The following is a 17109-nucleotide window of genomic DNA, read 5'->3' as shown; positions in this document are numbered from 1 at the left end:
TCCCCGTTCAGTCTCAATGGCGGGGTGCGGGCCGGCCCGGCGGCGAGTGCGGCGGGCAGCAGGCCTCTTGGACAGGTTGAGAGATAAAAAAATAATAATTCCCGTTCAGTCTCAATGGCAGGGTGCGGGCCGGCCCGGCGGCGATTGCGGCGGGCAGCAGGCCTCTTGGACAGGTTGAGAGATAAAAAAATAATAATTCCCATGCAGTCTCAATGGCGGGGTGCGGGCCGGGGAATAGGCCTCTTGGCCGGGGTGAATATGTTGGAACGCGGCGCGCGTAAATAGAAGCGGCTGGAGGTACCGGGGGCGAAGCCCGCCCCGGCCCGGAGGCCGAGTTAAAAAAAATAATAATCCCCGTTCAGTCTCAATGGCGGGGTGCGGGCCGGCCCGGCGGCGAGTGCGGCGGGCAGCAGGCCTCTTGGACAGGTTGAGAGATAAAAAAATAATAATTCCCGTTCAGTCTCAATGGCAGGGTGCGGGCCGGCCCGGCGGCGATTGCGGCGGGCAGCAGGCCTCTTGGACAGGTTGAGAGATAAAAAAATAATAATTCCCATGCAGTCTCAATGGCGGGGTGCGGGCCGGGGAATGGGCCTCTTGGCCGGGGTGAATATGTTGGAACGCAGCGCGCGTAAATAGAAGCGGCTGGAGGTACCGGGGGCGAAGTCCGCCCCGGCCCGGAGGCCGAGTTAAAAAAAATAATAATCCCGTTCAGTCTCAATGGCGGGGTGCGGGCCGGCCCGGCGGCGATTGCGGCGGGCAGCAGGCCTCTTGGACAGGTTGAGAGATAAAAAAATAATAATTCCCGTGCAGTCTCAATGGCGGGGTGCGGGCCGGGGAATAGGCCTCTTGGCCGGGGTGAATATGTTGGAACGCGGCGCGCGTAAATAGAAGCGGCTGGAGGTACAGGGGGCGAAGCCCGCCCCGGCCCGGAGGCCGAGTTAAAAAAAATAATAATCCCCGTTCAGTCTCAATGGCGGGGTGCGGGCCGGCCCGGCGGCGAGTGCGGCGGGCAGCAGGCCTCTTGGACAGGTTGAGAGATAAAAAAATAATAATTCCCGTGCAGTCTCAATGGCGGGGTGCGGGCCGGGGAATAGGCCCCTTGGCCGGGGTGAATAGTGTTGGAACACGGCCCGCGGAAATAGTAGCGGCTGGAGGTACCGGGGGCGATGCCCGCCCCGGCCCGGCGGCCAAGTTAAAAAAATAAATAATCCCCGTTCAGTCTCAATGGCAGGGTGCGGGCCGGCCCGGCGGCGATTGCGGCGGGCAGCAGGCCTCTTGGACAGGTTGAGAGATAAAAAAATAATAATTCCCATGCAGTCTCAATGGCGGGGTACGGGCCGGGGAATAGGCCTCTTGGCCGGGGTGAATAGTGTTGGAACACGGCCCGCGGAAATAGCAGCGGCTGGAGGTACCGGGGGCGATGCCCTCCCCGGCCCGGCGGCCAAGTTAAAAAAATAAATAATCCCCGTTCAGTCTCAATGGCAGGGTGCGGGCCGGCCCGGCGGCGATTGCGGCGGGCAGCAGGCCTCTTGGACAGGTTGAGAGATAAAAAAATAATAATTCCCATGCAGTCTCAATGGCGGGGTGCGGGCCGGGGAATAGGCCTCTTGGCCGGGGTGAATAGTGTTGGAACACGGCCCGCGGAAATAGTAGCGGCTGGAGGTACCGGGGGCGATGCCCGCCCCGGCCCGGCGGCCAAGTTAAAAAAATAAATAATCCCCGTTCAGTCTCAATGGCAGGGTGCGGGCCGGCCCGGCGGCGAGTGCGGCGGGCAGCAGGCCTCTTGGACAGGTTGAGAGATAAAAAAATAATAATTCCCGTTCAGTCTCAATGGCAGGGTGCGGGCCGGCCCGGCGGCGATTGCGGCGGGCAGCAGGCCTCTTGGACAGGTTGAGAGATAAAAAAATAATAATTCCCATGCAGTCTCAATGGCGGGGTGCGGGCCGGGGAATAGGCCTCTTGGCCGGGGTGAATATGTTGGAACGCGGCGCGCGTAAATAGAAGCGGCTGGAGGTACCGGGGGCGAAGCCCGCCCCGGCCCGGAGGCCGAGTTAAAAAAAATAATAATCCCCGTTCAGTCTCAATGGCGGGGTGCGGGCCGGCCCGGCGGCGAGTGCGGCGGGCAGCAGGCCTCTTGGACAGGTTGAGAGATAAAAAAATAATAATTCCCGTGCAGTCTCAATGGCGGGGTGCGGGCCGGGGAATAGGCCTCTTGGCCGGGGTGAATATGTTGGAACGCGGCGCGCGTAAATAGAAGCGGCTGGAGGTACCGGGGGCGAAGCCCGCCCCGGCCCGGAGGCCGAGTTAAAAAAAAAAAAAATCCCCGTTCAGTCTCAATGGCGGGGTGCGGGCCGGCCCGGCGGCGAGTGCGGCGGGCAGCAGGCCTCTTGGACAGGTTGAGAGATAAAAAAATAATAATTCCCGTGCAGTCTCAATGGCGGGGTGCGGGCCGGGGAATAGGCCTCTTGGCCGGGGTGAATAGTGTTGGAACACGGCCCGCGGAAATAGTAGCGGCTGGAGGTACCGGGGGCGATGCCCGCCCCGGCCCGGCGGCCAAGTTAAAAAAATAAATAATCCCCGTTCAGTCTCAATGGCAGGGTAAGGGCCGGCCCGGCGGCGATTGCGGCGGGCAGCAGGCCTCTTGGACAGGTTGAGAGATAAAAAAATAATAATTCCCATGCAGTCTCAATGGCGGGGTGCGGGCCGGGGAATAGGCCTCTTGGCCGGGGTGAATAGTGTTGGAACACGGCCCGCGGAAATAGTAGCGGCTGGAGGTACCGGGGGCGATGCCCGCCCCGGCCCGGCGGCCAAGTTAAAAAAATAAATAATCCCCGTTCAGTCTCAATGGCAGGGTGCGGGCCGGCCCGGCGGCGAGTGCGGCGGGCAGCAGGCCTCTTGGACAGGTTGAGAGATAAAAAAATAATAATTCCCATGCAGTCTCAATGGCGGGGTGCGGGCCGGGGAATAGGCCTCTTGGCCGGGGTGAATATGTTGGAACGCGGCGCGCGAAAATAGAAGCGGCTGGAGGTACCGGGGGCGAAGCCCGCCCCGGCCCGGAGGCCGAGTTAAAAAAAATAATAATCCCCGTTCAGTCTCAATGGCGGGGTGCGGGCCGGCCCGGCGGCGAGTGCGGCGGGCAGCAGGCCTCTTGGACAGGTTGAGAGATAAAAAAATAATAATTCCCAAGCAGTCTCAATGGCGGGGTGCGGGCCGGGGAATAGGCCTCTTGGCCGGGGTGAATAGTGTTGGAACACGGCCCGCGGAAATAGTAGCGGCTGGAGGTACCGGGGGCGATGTCCGCCCCGGCCCGGCGGCCAAGTTAAAAAAATAAATAATCCCCGTTCAATCTCAATGGCAGGGTGCGGGCCGGCCCGGCGGCGATTGCGGCGGGCAGCAGGCCTCTTGGACAGGTTGAGAGATAAAAAAATAATAATTCCCATGCAGTCTCAATGGCGGGGTGCGGGCCGGGGAATAGGCCTCCTGGCCGGGGTGAATAGTGTTGGAACACGGCCCGCGGAAATAGTAGCGGCTGGAGGTACCGGGGGCGATGCCCGCCCCGGCCCGGAGGCCGAGTTAAAAAAAATAAATAATCCCCGTTCAGTCTCAATGGCAGGGTGCGGGCCGGCCCGGCGGCGAGTGCGGCGGGCAGCAGGCCTCTTGGACAGGTTGAGAGATAAAAAAATAATAATTCCCGTTCAGTCTCAATGGCAGGGTGCGGGCCGGCCCGGCGGCGATTGCGGCGGGCAGCAGGCCTCTTGGACAGGTTGAGAGATAAAAAAATAATAATTTCCATGCAGTCTCAATGGCGGGGTGCGGGCCGGGGAATAGGCCTCTTGGCCGGGGTGAATATGTTGGAACGCGGCGCGCGTAAATAGAAGCGGCTGGAGGTACCGGGGGCGAAGCCCGCCCCGGCCCGGAGGCCGAGTTAAAAAAAATAATAATCCCCGTTCAGTCTCAATGGCGGGGTGCGGGCCGGCCCGGCGGCGAGTGCGGCGGGCAGCAGGCCTCTTGGACAGGTTGAGAGATAAAAAAATAATAATTCCCGTTCAGTCTCAATGGCAGGGTGCGGGCCGGCCCGGCGGCGATTGCGGCGGGCAGCAGGCCTCTTGGACAGGTTGAGAGATAAAAAAATAATAATTCCCGTGCAGTCTCAATGGCGGGGTGCGGGCCGGGGAATAGGCCTCTTGGCCGGGGTGAATATGTTGGAACGCAGCGCGCGTAAATAGAAGCGGCTGGAGGTACCGGGGGCGAAGCCCGCCCCGGCCCGGAGGCCGAGTTAAAAAAGATAATAATCCCCGTTCAGTCTCAATGGCGGGGTGCGGGCCGGCCCGGCGGCGATTGCGGCGGGCAGCAGGCCTCTTGGACAGGTTGAGAGATAAAAAAATAATAATTCCCATGCAGTCTCAATGGCGGGGTGCGGGCCGGGGAATAGGCCTCTTGGCCGGGGTGAATATGTTGGAACGCGGCGCGCGTAAATAGAAGCGGCTGGAGGTACCGGGGGCGAAGCCCGCCCCGGCCCGGAGGCCGAGTTAAAAAAAATAATAATCCCCGTTCAGTCTCAATGGCGGGGTGCGGGCCGGCCCGGCGGCGAGTGCGGCGGGCAGCAGGCCTCTTGGACAGGTTGAGAGATAAAAAAATAATAATTCCCGTGCAGTCTCAATGGCGGGGTGCGGGCCGGGGAATAGGCCTCTTGGCCGGGGTGAATATGTTGGAACGCGGCGCGCGTAAATAGAAGCGGTTGGAGGTACCGGGGGCGAAGCCCGCCCCGGCCCGGAGGCCGAGTTAAAAAAAATAATAATCCCCGTTCAGTCTCAATGGCGGGGTGCGGGCCGGCCCGGCGGCGAGTGCGGCGGGCAGCAGGCCTCTTGGACAGGTTGAGAGATAAAAAAATAATAATTCCCGTGCAGTCTCAATGGCGGGGTGCGGGCCGGGGAATAGGCCCCTTGGCCGGGGTGAATAGTGTTGGAACATGGCCCGCGGAAATAGTAGCGGCTGGAGGTACCGGGGGCGATGCCCGCCCCGGCCCGGCGGCCAAGTTAAAAAAATAAATAATCCCCGTTCAGTCTCAATGGCAGGGTGCGGGCCGGCCCGGCGGCGATTGCGGCGGGCAGCAGGCCTCTTGGACAGGTTGAGAGATAAAAAAATAATAATTCCCATGCAGTCTCAATGGCGGGGTGCGGGCCGGGGAATAGGCCTCTTGGCCGGGGTGAATAGTGTTGGAACACGGCCCGCGGAAATAGTAGCGGCTGGAGGTACCGGGGGCGATGCCCGCCCCGGCCCGGCGGCCAAGTTAAAAAAATAAACAATCCCCGTTCAGTCTCAATGGCAGGGTGCGGGCCGGCCCGGCGGCGAGTGCGGCGGGCAGCAGGCCTCTTGGACAGGTTGAGAGATAAAAAAATAATAATTCCCGTTCAGTCTCAATGGCAGGGTGCGGGCCGGCCCGGCGGCGATTGCGGCGGGCAGCAGGCCTCTTGGACAGGTTGAGAGATAAAAAAATAATAATTCCCATGCAGTCTCAATGGCGGGGTGCGGGCCGGGGAATAGGCCTCTTGGCCGGGGTGAATATGTTGGAACGCGGCGCGCGTAAATAGAAGCGGCTGGAGGTACCGGGGGCGAAGCCCGCCCCGGCCCGGAGGCCGAGTTAAAAAAAATAATAATCCCCGTTCAGTCTCAATGGCGGGGTGCGGGCCGGCCCGGCGGCGAGTGCGGCGGGCAGCAGGCCTCTTGGACAGGTTGAGAGATAAAAAAATAATAATTCCCGTGCAGTCTCAATGGCGGGGTGCGGGCCGGGGAATAGGCCTCTTGGCCGGGGTGAATATGTTGGAACGCGGCGCGCGTAAATAGAAGCGGCTGGAGGTACAGGGGGCGAAGCCCGCCCCGGCCCGGAGGCCGAGTTAAAAAAAATAATAATCCCCGTTCAGTCTCAATGGCGGGGTGCGGGCCGGCCCGGCGGCGAGTGCGGCGGGCAGCAGGCCTCTTGGACAGGTTGAGAGATAAAAAAATAATAATTCCCGTGCAGTCTCAATGGCGGGGTGCGGGCCGGGGAATAGGCCCTTTGGCCGGGGTGAATAGTGTTGGAACACGGCCCGCGGAAATAGTAGCGGCTGGAGGTACCGGGGGCGATGCCCGCCCCGGCCCGGCGGCCAAGTTAAAAAAATAAATAATCCCCGTTCAGTCTCAATGGCAGGGTGCGGGCCGGCCCGGCGGCGATTGCGGCGGGCAGCAGGCCTCTTGGACAGGTTGAGAGATAAAAAAATAATAATTCCCATGCAGTCTCAATGGCGGGGTGCGGGCCGGGGAATAGGCCTCTTGGCCGGGGTGAATAGTGTTGGAACACGGCCCGCGGAAATAGTAGCGGCTGGAGGTACCGGGGGCGATGCCCGCCCCGGCCCGGCGGCCAAGTTAAAAAAATAAATAATCCCCGTTCAGTATCAATGGCAGGGTGCGGGCCGGCCCGGCGGCGAGTGCGGCGGGCAGCAGGCCTCTTGGACAGGTTGAGAGATAAAAAAATAATAATTCCCATGCAGTCTCAATGGCGGGGTGCGGGCCGGGGAATAGGCCTCTTGGCCGGGGTGAATATGTTGGAACGCGGCGCGCGTAAATAGAAGCGGCTGGAGGTACCGGGGGCGAAGCCCGCCCCGGCCCGGAGGCCGAGTTAAAAAAAATAATAATCCCCGTTCAGTCTCAATGGCGGGGTGCGGGCCGGCCCGGCGGCGAGTGCGGCGGGCAGCAGGCCTCTTGGACAGGTTGAGAGATAAAAAAATAATAATTCCCAAGCAGTCTCAATGGCGGGGTGCGGGCCGGGGAATAGGCCTCTTGGCCGGGGTGAATAGTGTTGGAACACGGCCCGCGGAAATAGTAGCGGCTGGAGGTACCGGGGGCGATGTCCGCCCCGGCCCGGCGGCCAAGTTAAAAAAATAAATAATCCCCGTTCAATCTCAATGGCAGGGTGCGGGCCGGCCCGGCGGCGATTGCGGCGGGCAGCAGGCCTCTTGGACAGGTTGAGAGATAAAAAAATAATAATTCCCATGCAGTCTCAATGGCGGGGTGCGGGCCGGGGAATAGGCCTCCTGGCCGGGGTGAATAGTGTTGGAACACGGCCCGCCGAAATAGTAGCGGCTGGAGGTACCGGGGGCGAAGCCCGCCCCGGCCCGGAGGCCGAGTTAAAAAAAATAATAATCCCCGTTCAGTCTCAATGGCGGGGTGCGGGCCGGCCCGGCGGCGAGTGCGGCGGGCAGCAGGCCTCTTGGACAGGTTGAGAGATAAAAAAATAATAATTCCCGTTCAGTCTCAATGGCAGGGTGCGGGCCGGCCCGGCGGCGATTGCGGCGGGCAGCAGGCCTCTTGGACAGGTTGAGAGATAAAAAAATAATAATTCCCATGCAGTCTCAATGGCGGGGTGCGGGCCGGGGAATAGGCCTCTTGGCCGGGGTGAATATGTTGGAACGCGGCGCGCGTAAATAGAAGCGGCTGGAGGTACCGGGGGCGAAGCCCGCCCCGGCCCGGAGGCCGAGTTAAAAAAAATAATAATCCCCGTTCAGTCTCAATGGCGGGGTGCGGGCCGGCCCGGCGGCGAGTGCGGCGGGCAGCAGGCCTCTTGGACAGGTTGAGAGATAAAAAAATAATAATTCCCGTTCAGTCTCAATGGCAGGGTGCGGGCCGGCCCGGCGGCGATTGCGGCGGGCAGCAGGCCTCTTGGACAGGTTGAGAGATAAAAAAATAATAATTCCCATGCAGTCTCAATGGCGGGGTGCGGGCCGGGGAATGGGCCTCTTGGCCGGGGTGAATATGTTGGAACGCAGCGCGCGGAAATAGTAGCGGCTGGAGGTACCGGGGGCGATGCCCGCCCCGGCCCGGAGGCCGAGTTAAAAAAAATAATAATCCCGTTCAGTCTCAATGGCGGGGTGCGGGCCGGCCCGGCGGCGATTGCGGCGGGCAGCAGGCCTCTTGGACAGGTTGAGAGATAAAAAAATAATAATTCCCGTGCAGTCTCAATGGCGGGGTGCGGGCCGGGGAATAGGCCTCTTGGCCGGGGTGAATATGTTGGAACGCGGCGCGCGTAAATAGAAGCGGCTGGAGGTACAGGGGGCGAAGCCCGCCCCGGCCCGGAGGCCGAGTTAAAAAAAATAATAATCCCCGTTCAGTCTCAATGGCGGGGTGCGGGCCGGCCCGGCGGCGAGTGCGGCGGGCAGCAGGCCTCTTGGACAGGTTGAGAGATAAAAAAATAATAATTCCCGTGCAGTCTCAATGGCGGGGTGCGGGCCGGGGAATAGGCCCCTTGGCCGGGGTGAATAGTGTTGGAACACGGCCCGCGGAAATAGTAGCGGCTGGAGGTACCGGGGGCGATGCCCGCCCCGGCCCGGCGGCCAAGTTAAAAAAATAAATAATCCCCGTTCAGTCTCAATGGCAGGGTGCGGGCCGGCCCGGCGGCGATTGCGGCGGGCAGCAGGCCTCTTGGACAGGTTGAGAGATAAAAAAATAATAATTCCCATGCAGTCTCAATGGCGGGGTACGGGCCGGGGAATAGGCCTCTTGGCCGGGGTGAATAGTGTTGGAACACGGCCCGCGGAAATAGCAGCGGCTGGAGGTACCGGGGGCGATGCCCGCCCCGGCCCGGCGGCCAAGTTAAAAAAATAAATAATCCCCGTTCAGTCTCAATGGCAGGGTGCGGGCCGGCCCGGCGGCGATTGCGGCGGGCAGCAGGCCTCTTGGACAGGTTGAGAGATAAAAAAATAATAATTCCCATGCAGTCTCAATGGCGGGGTGCGGGCCGGGGAATAGGCCTCTTGGCCGGGGTGAATAGTGTTGGAACACGGCCCGCGGAAATAGTAGCGGCTGGAGGTACCGGGGGCGATGCCCGCCCCGGCCCGGCGGCCAAGTTAAAAAAATAAATAATCCCGTTCAGTCTCAATGGCAGGGTGCGGGCCGACCCGGCGGCGAGTGCGGCGGGCAGCAGGCCTCTTGGACAGGTTGAGAGATAAAAAAATAATAATTCCCGTTCAGTCTCAATGGCAGGGTGCGGGCCGGCCCGGCGGCGATTGCGGCGGGCAGCAGGCCTCTTGGACAGGTTGAGAGATAAAAAAATAATAATTCCCATGCAGTCTCAATGGCGGGGTGCGGGCCGGGGAATAGGCCTCTTGGCCGGGGTGAATAGTGTTGGAACACGGCCCGCGGAAATAGTAGCGGCTGGAGGTACCGGGGGCGATGCCCGCCCCGGCCCGGCGGCCAAGTTAAAAAAATAAATAATCCCCGTTCAGTCTCAATGGCAGGGTGCGGGCCGGCCCGGCGGCGATTGCGGCGGGCAGCAGGCCTCTTGGACAGGTTGAGAGATAAAAAAATAATAATTCCCATGCAGTCTCAATGGCGGGGTGCGGGCCGGGGAATAGGCCTCCTGGCCGGGGTGAATAGTGTTGGAACACGGCCCGCCGAAATAGTAGCGGCTGGAGGTACCGGGGGCGAAGCCCGCCCCGGCCCGGAGGCCGAGTTAAAAAAAATAATAATCCCCGTTCAGTCTCAATGGCGGGGTGCGGGCCGGCCCGGCGGCGAGTGCGGCGGGCAGCAGGCCTCTTGGACAGGTTGAGAGATAAAAAAATAATAATTCCCGTTCAGTCTCAATGGCAGGGTGCGGGCCGGCCCGGCGGCGATTGCGGCGGGCAGCAGGCCTCTTGGACAGGTTGAGAGATAAAAAAATAATAATTCCCATGCAGTCTCAATGGCGGGGTGCGGGCCGGGGAATAGGCCTCTTGGCCGGGGTGAATATGTTGGAACGCGGCGCGCGTAAATAGAAGCGGCTGGAGGTACCGGGGGCGAAGCCCGCCCCGGCCCGGAGGCCGAGTTAAAAAAAATAATAATCCCCGTTCAGTCTCAATGGCGGGGTGCGGGCCGGCCCGGCGGCGAGTGCGGCGGGCAGCAGGCCTCTTGGACAGGTTGAGAGATAAAAAAATAATAATTCCCGTTCAGTCTCAATGGCAGGGTGCGGGCCGGCCCGGCGGCGATTGCGGCGGGCAGCAGGCCTCTTGGACAGGTTGAGAGATAAAAAAATAATAATTCCCATGCAGTCTCAATGGCGGGGTGCGGGCCGGGGAATGGGCCTCTTGGCCGGGGTGAATATGTTGGAACGCAGCGCGCGTAAATAGAAGCGGCTGGAGGTACCGGGGGCGAAGTCCGCCCCGGCCCGGAGGCCGAGTTAAAAAAAATAATAATCCCGTTCAGTCTCAATGGCGGGGTGCGGGCCGGCCCGGCGGCGATTGCGGCGGGCAGCAGGCCTCTTGGACAGGTTGAGAGATAAAAAAATAATAATTCCCGTGCAGTCTCAATGGCGGGGTGCGGGCCGGGGAATAGGCCTCTTGGCCGGGGTGAATATGTTGGAACGCGGCGCGCGTAAATAGAAGCGGCTGGAGGTACAGGGGGCGAAGCCCGCCCCGGCCCGGAGGCCGAGTTAAAAAAAATAATAATCCCCGTTCAGTCTCAATGGCGGGGTGCGGGCCGGCCCGGCGGCGAGTGCGGCGGGCAGCAGGCCTCTTGGACAGGTTGAGAGATAAAAAAATAATAATTCCCGTGCAGTCTCAATGGCGGGGTGCGGGCCGGGGAATAGGCCCCTTGGCCGGGGTGAATAGTGTTGGAACACGGCCCGCGGAAATAGTAGCGGCTGGAGGTACCGGGGGCGATGCCCGCCCCGGCCCGGCGGCCAAGTTAAAAAAATAAATAATCCCCGTTCAGTCTCAATGGCAGGGTGCGGGCCGGCCCGGCGGCGATTGCGGCGGGCAGCAGGCCTCTTGGACAGGTTGAGAGATAAAAAAATAATAATTCCCATGCAGTCTCAATGGCGGGGTACGGGCCGGGGAATAGGCCTCTTGGCCGGGGTGAATAGTGTTGGAACACGGCCCGCGGAAATAGCAGCGGCTGGAGGTACCGGGGGCGATGCCCGCCCCGGCCCGGCGGCCAAGTTAAAAAAATAAATAATCCCCGTTCAGTCTCAATGGCAGGGTGCGGGCCGGCCCGGCGGCGATTGCGGCGGGCAGCAGGCCTCTTGGACAGGTTGAGAGATAAAAAAATAATAATTCCCATGCAGTCTCAATGGCGGGGTGCGGGCCGGGGAATAGGCCTCTTGGCCGGGGTGAATAGTGTTGGAACACGGCCCGCGGAAATAGTAGCGGCTGGAGGTACCGGGGGCGATGCCCGCCCCGGCCCGGCGGCCAAGTTAAAAAAATAAATAATCCCCGTTCAGTCTCAATGGCAGGGTGCGGGCCGGCCCGGCGGCGAGTGCGGCGGGCAGCAGGCCTCTTGGACAGGTTGAGAGATAAAAAAATAATAATTCCCGTTCAGTCTCAATGGCAGGGTGCGGGCCGGCCCGGCGGCGATTGCGGCGGGCAGCAGGCCTCTTGGACAGGTTGAGAGATAAAAAAATAATAATTCCCATGCAGTCTCAATGGCGGGGTGCGGGCCGGGGAATAGGCCTCTTGGCCGGGGTGAATATGTTGGAACGCGGCGCGCGTAAATAGAAGCGGCTGGAGGTACCGGGGGCGAAGCCCGCCCCGGCCCGGAGGCCGAGTTAAAAAAAATAATAATCCCCGTTCAGTCTCAATGGCGGGGTGCGGGCCGGCCCGGCGGCGAGTGCGGCGGGCAGCAGGCCTCTTGGACAGGTTGAGAGATAAAAAAATAATAATTCCCGTGCAGTCTCAATGGCGGGGTGCGGGCCGGGGAATAGGCCTCTTGGCCGGGGTGAATATGTTGGAACGCGGCGCGCGTAAATAGAAGCGGCTGGAGGTACCGGGGGCGAAGCCCGCCCCGGCCCGGAGGCCGAGTTAAAAAAAAAAAAAATCCCCGTTCAGTCTCAATGGCGGGGTGCGGGCCGGCCCGGCGGCGAGTGCGGCGGGCAGCAGGCCTCTTGGACAGGTTGAGAGATAAAAAAATAATAATTCCCGTGCAGTCTCAATGGCGGGGTGCGGGCCGGGGAATAGGCCTCTTGGCCGGGGTGAATAGTGTTGGAACACGGCCCGCGGAAATAGTAGCGGCTGGAGGTACCGGGGGCGATGCCCGCCCCGGCCCGGCGGCCAAGTTAAAAAAATAAATAATCCCCGTTCAGTCTCAATGGCAGGGTAAGGGCCGGCCCGGCGGCGATTGCGGCGGGCAGCAGGCCTCTTGGACAGGTTGAGAGATAAAAAAATAATAATTCCCATGCAGTCTCAATGGCGGGGTGCGGGCCGGGGAATAGGCCTCTTGGCCGGGGTGAATAGTGTTGGAACACGGCCCGCGGAAATAGTAGCGGCTGGAGGTACCGGGGGCGATGCCCGCCCCGGCCCGGCGGCCAAGTTAAAAAAATAAATAATCCCCGTTCAGTCTCAATGGCAGGGTGCGGGCCGGCCCGGCGGCGAGTGCGGCGGGCAGCAGGCCTCTTGGACAGGTTGAGAGATAAAAAAATAATAATTCCCATGCAGTCTCAATGGCGGGGTGCGGGCCGGGGAATAGGCCTCTTGGCCGGGGTGAATATGTTGGAACGCGGCGCGCGAAAATAGAAGCGGCTGGAGGTACCGGGGGCGAAGCCCGCCCCGGCCCGGAGGCCGAGTTAAAAAAAATAATAATCCCCGTTCAGTCTCAATGGCGGGGTGCGGGCCGGCCCGGCGGCGAGTGCGGCGGGCAGCAGGCCTCTTGGACAGGTTGAGAGATAAAAAAATAATAATTCCCAAGCAGTCTCAATGGCGGGGTGCGGGCCGGGGAATAGGCCTCTTGGCCGGGGTGAATAGTGTTGGAACACGGCCCGCGGAAATAGTAGCGGCTGGAGGTACCGGGGGCGATGTCCGCCCCGGCCCGGCGGCCAAGTTAAAAAAATAAATAATCCCCGTTCAATCTCAATGGCAGGGTGCGGGCCGGCCCGGCGGCGATTGCGGCGGGCAGCAGGCCTCTTGGACAGGTTGAGAGATAAAAAAATAATAATTCCCATGCAGTCTCAATGGCGGGGTGCGGGCCGGGGAATAGGCCTCCTGGCCGGGGTGAATAGTGTTGGAACACGGCCCGCGGAAATAGTAGCGGCTGGAGGTACCGGGGGCGATGCCCGCCCCGGCCCGGAGGCCGAGTTAAAAAAAATAAATAATCCCCGTTCAGTCTCAATGGCAGGGTGCGGGCCGGCCCGGCGGCGAGTGCGGCGGGCAGCAGGCCTCTTGGACAGGTTGAGAGATAAAAAAATAATAATTCCCGTTCAGTCTCAATGGCAGGGTGCGGGCCGGCCCGGCGGCGATTGCGGCGGGCAGCAGGCCTCTTGGACAGGTTGAGAGATAAAAAAATAATAATTTCCATGCAGTCTCAATGGCGGGGTGCGGGCCGGGGAATAGGCCTCTTGGCCGGGGTGAATATGTTGGAACGCGGCGCGCGTAAATAGAAGCGGCTGGAGGTACCGGGGGCGAAGCCCGCCCCGGCCCGGAGGCCGAGTTAAAAAAAATAATAATCCCCGTTCAGTCTCAATGGCGGGGTGCGGGCCGGCCCGGCGGCGAGTGCGGCGGGCAGCAGGCCTCTTGGACAGGTTGAGAGATAAAAAAATAATAATTCCCGTTCAGTCTCAATGGCAGGGTGCGGGCCGGCCCGGCGGCGATTGCGGCGGGCAGCAGGCCTCTTGGACAGGTTGAGAGATAAAAAAATAATAATTCCCGTGCAGTCTCAATGGCGGGGTGCGGGCCGGGGAATAGGCCTCTTGGCCGGGGTGAATATGTTGGAACGCAGCGCGCGTAAATAGAAGCGGCTGGAGGTACCGGGGGCGAAGCCCGCCCCGGCCCGGAGGCCGAGTTAAAAAAGATAATAATCCCCGTTCAGTCTCAATGGCGGGGTGCGGGCCGGCCCGGCGGCGATTGCGGCGGGCAGCAGGCCTCTTGGACAGGTTGAGAGATAAAAAAATAATAATTCCCATGCAGTCTCAATGGCGGGGTGCGGGCCGGGGAATAGGCCTCTTGGCCGGGGTGAATATGTTGGAACGCGGCGCGCGTAAATAGAAGCGGCTGGAGGTACCGGGGGCGAAGCCCGCCCCGGCCCGGAGGCCGAGTTAAAAAAAATAATAATCCCCGTTCAGTCTCAATGGCGGGGTGCGGGCCGGCCCGGCGGCGAGTGCGGCGGGCAGCAGGCCTCTTGGACAGGTTGAGAGATAAAAAAATAATAATTCCCGTGCAGTCTCAATGGCGGGGTGCGGGCCGGGGAATAGGCCTCTTGGCCGGGGTGAATATGTTGGAACGCGGCGCGCGTAAATAGAAGCGGTTGGAGGTACCGGGGGGAAGCCCGCCCCGGCCCGGAGGCCGAGTTAAAAAAAATAATAATCCCCGTTCAGTCTCAATGGCGGGGTGCGGGCCGGCCCGGCGGCGAGTGCGGCGGGCAGCAGGCCTCTTGGACAGGTTGAGAGATAAAAAAATAATAATTCCCGTGCAGTCTCAATGGCGGGGTGCGGGCCGGGGAATAGGCCCCTTGGCCGGGGTGAATAGTGTTGGAACATGGCCCGCGGAAATAGTAGCGGCTGGAGGTACCGGGGGCGATGCCCGCCCCGGCCCGGCGGCCAAGTTAAAAAAATAAATAATCCCCGTTCAGTCTCAATGGCAGGGTGCGGGCCGGCCCGGCGGCGATTGCGGCGGGCAGCAGGCCTCTTGGACAGGTTGAGAGATAAAAAAATAATAATTCCCATGCAGTCTCAATGGCGGGGTGCGGGCCGGGGAATAGGCCTCTTGGCCGGGGTGAATAGTGTTGGAACACGGCCCGCGGAAATAGTAGCGGCTGGAGGTACCGGGGGCGATGCCCGCCCCGGCCCAGCGGCCAAGTTAAAAAAATAAACAATCCCCGTTCAGTCTCAATGGCAGGGTGCGGGCCGGCCCGGCGGCGAGTGCGGCGGGCAGCAGGCCTCTTGGACAGGTTGAGAGATAAAAAAATAATAATTCCCGTTCAGTCTCAATGGCAGGGTGCGGGCCGGCCCGGCGGCGATTGCGGCGGGCAGCAGGCCTCTTGGACAGGTTGAGAGATAAAAAAATAATAATTCCCATGCAGTCTCAATGGCGGGGTGCGGGCCGGGGAATAGGCCTCTTGGCCGGGGTGAATATGTTGGAACGCGGCGCGCGTAAATAGAAGCGGCTGGAGGTACCGGGGGCGAAGCCCGCCCCGGCCCGGAGGCCGAGTTAAAAAAAATAATAATCCCCGTTCAGTCTCAATGGCGGGGTGCGGGCCGGCCCGGCGGCGAGTGCGGCGGGCAGCAGGCCTCTTGGACAGGTTGAGAGATAAAAAAATAATAATTCCCGTGCAGTCTCAATGGCGGGGTGCGGGCCGGGGAATAGGCCTCTTGGCCGGGGTGAATATGTTGGAACGCGGCGCGCGTAAATAGAAGCGGCTGGAGGTACAGGGGGCGAAGCCCGCCCCGGCCCGGAGGCCGAGTTAAAAAAAATAATAATCCCCGTTCAGTCTCAATGGCGGGGTGCGGGCCGGCCCGGCGGCGAGTGCGGCGGGCAGCAGGCCTCTTGGACAGGTTGAGAGATAAAAAAATAATAATTCCCGTGCAGTCTCAATGGCGGGGTGCGGGCCGGGGAATAGGCCCTTTGGCCGGGGTGAATAGTGTTGGAACACGGCCCGCGGAAATAGTAGCGGCTGGAGGTACCGGGGGCGATGCCCGCCCCGGCCCGGCGGCCAAGTTAAAAAAATAAATAATCCCCGTTCAGTCTCAATGGCAGGGTGCGGGCCGGCCCGGCGGCGATTGCGGCGGGCAGCAGGCCTCTTGGACAGGTTGAGAGATAAAAAAATAATAATTCCCATGCAGTCTCAATGGCGGGGTGCGGGCCGGGGAATAGGCCTCTTGGCCGGGGTGAATAGTGTTGGAACACGGCCCGCGGAAATAGTAGCGGCTGGAGGTACCGGGGGCGATGCCCGCCCCGGCCCGGCGGCCAAGTTAAAAAAATAAATAATCCCCGTTCAGTCTCAATGGCAGGGTGCGGGCCGGCCCGGCGGCGAGTGCGGCGGGCAGCAGGCCTCTTGGACAGGTTGAGAGATAAAAAAATAATAATTCCCGTTCAGTCTCAATGGCAGGGTGCGGGCCGGCCCGGCGGCGATTGCGGCGGGCAGCAGGCCTCTTGGACAGGTTGAGAGATAAAAAAATAATAATTTCCATGCAGTCTCAATGGCGGGGTGCGGGCCGGGGAATAGGCCTCTTGGCCGGGGTGAATATGTTGGAACGCGGCGCGCGTAAATAGAAGCGGCTGGAGGTACCGGGGGCGAAGCCCGCCCCGGCCCGGAGGCCGAGTTAAAAAAAATAATAATCCCGTTCAGTCTCAATGGCGGGGTGCGGGCCGGCCCGGCGGCGAGTGCGGCGGGCAGCAGGCCTCTTGGACAGGTTGAGAGATAAAAAAATAATAATTCCCGTTCAGTCTCAATGGCAGGGTGCGGGCCGGCCCGGCGGCGATTGCGGCGGGCAGCAGGCCTCTTGGACAGGTTGAGAGATAAAAAAATAATAATTCCCGTGCAGTCTCAATGGCGGGGTGCGGGCCGGGGAATAGGCCTCTTGGCCGGGGTGAATATGTTGGAACGCAGCGCGCGTAAATAGAAGCGGCTGGAGGTACCGGGGGCGAAGCCCGCCCCGGCCCGGAGGCCGAGTTAAAAAAGATAATAATCCCCGTTCAGTCTCAATGGCGGGGTGCGGGCCGGCCCGGCGGCGATTGCGGCGGGCAGCAGGCCTCTTGGACAGGTTGAGAGATAAAAAAATAATAATTCCCATGCAGTCTCAATGGCGGGGTGCGGGCCGGGGAATAGGCCTCTTGGCCGGGGTGAATATGTTGGAACGCGGCGCGCGTAAATAGAAGCGGCTGGAGGTACCGGGGGCGAAGCCCGCCCCGGCCCGGAGGCCGAGTTAAAAAAAATAATAATCCCCGTTCAGTCTCAATGGCGGGGTGCGGGCCGGCCCGGCGGCGAGTGCGGCGGGCAGCAGGCCTCTTGGACAGGTTGAGAGATAAAAAAATAATAATTCCCGTGCAGTCTCAATGGCGGGGTGCGGGCCGGGGAATAGGCCTCTTGGCCGGGGTGAATATGTTGGAACGCGGCGCGCGTAAATAGAAGCGGTTGGAGGTACCGGGGGCGAAGCCCGCCCCGGCCCGGAGGCCGAGT

Source organism: Hippocampus zosterae, chromosome 4, assembly GCF_025434085.1.
Source record: "Hippocampus zosterae strain Florida chromosome 4, ASM2543408v3, whole genome shotgun sequence".
Taxonomy (NCBI): Eukaryota; Metazoa; Chordata; class Actinopteri; order Syngnathiformes; family Syngnathidae; genus Hippocampus; species Hippocampus zosterae.
This window is presented reverse-complemented; position numbering follows the sequence as displayed.